The sequence below is a fragment of the Ornithorhynchus anatinus genome, chromosome 4, assembly GCF_004115215.2.
Source record: "Ornithorhynchus anatinus isolate Pmale09 chromosome 4, mOrnAna1.pri.v4, whole genome shotgun sequence".
Taxonomy (NCBI): Eukaryota; Metazoa; Chordata; class Mammalia; order Monotremata; family Ornithorhynchidae; genus Ornithorhynchus; species Ornithorhynchus anatinus.
Window position 1 is genome coordinate 43,654,003 of NC_041731.1, and position 1,199 is coordinate 43,655,201.

Sequence of the window (1,199 nt, forward strand, 5' to 3'; positions counted from 1 at the left end):
CATGCTAGTGGAAGACAACCATGCCCTTTTCAGAGTTTGGCCACTAAAGTGGAGCCCAAGAAAATCTGCCCAAAGTGCAACAGAGAGCCAAAGTAGAGCATTCCTTTGGGCCTGTTCCTTAATTTCCTTTTGGGCCCACTGCCTGATTTTTTTTCACCCCAGAACACATAGGAACATGTACATTTGCACTCACCTTCATTCCAGGATGACTTCTGTCCCAGATCCCCGACCACCGAGGCAACATCTTATTAAAGACCAGACAGGAAGATAGACATCCCAACCCGGATTGCAACTCCGGCATCAACCAGGGGAAGGGGAAGAGGGAGCTGGGGCAGAGGAAGAGGAAGAGCGTCCATGGAGCAGTCTCCCTCTGGCTTAAAACAAACCCAACCTTCCACTGCCCAGAATAATAAACCCAATAATCCAATCCCACATTCTCAAGCACTATTTACAAGGAAGTTCTGCCAGGGGCACGAATGGCATCAGAGTTGGCAACCAAGGACCTGGTTGACTTTGGCCATTCACCCAGAGTTCTCTATCCCAGGAGGAGAGTGATTGGGTTCTGGATGAGCTCTCAAAATCAATCATTACTGTGTGCAGCACACTGAACTAAGCACTTGGGAGAGTACAATATAACAGGGTTGGTAGACACATTCCCTGCCCACAACAAACTTAGAGTCTAGAGGGAGAGACAGACATTAATACAAATAAATAAATTATGGATATGTATATAAGTGTTGTGGTGCTGAGGGAGAGGAGAATAAAGAGAGCAAATCAGATTGATGCGAAAAAGAGTAAGAAATGAAAAATGAGGGCTTATCAGGAAAGGCCTCTTGGAGGAGATATACTTTCAACAAAGATTTGAATATGAGAAGTGTAATTATCTGTCAGATATGAAGAGGGGGTAGAGGTAGGGAAAATAATAATAATAATAATGATTAATCATTTACTGTGAAGCCAAGCACTGCACAAAGTACTGGGATAGGTAGAAATTAATCAGGTCCATCATGGGGCTAACAGTCTAAAGTAGGAGGGAGAACAGGTACATATGGTTTTTCTCTGTCACTTCCCCTATTTTTTTTTTTGTGGTGATATTTGTTAAGTGCTAACTATGTGCAAGGCACTGTACCTGTGCCATAAGGGGCTCAATGTCTTAATTTTACAGATGAAACTTCTCTGAGGCACAGAGAAGTTAAGTG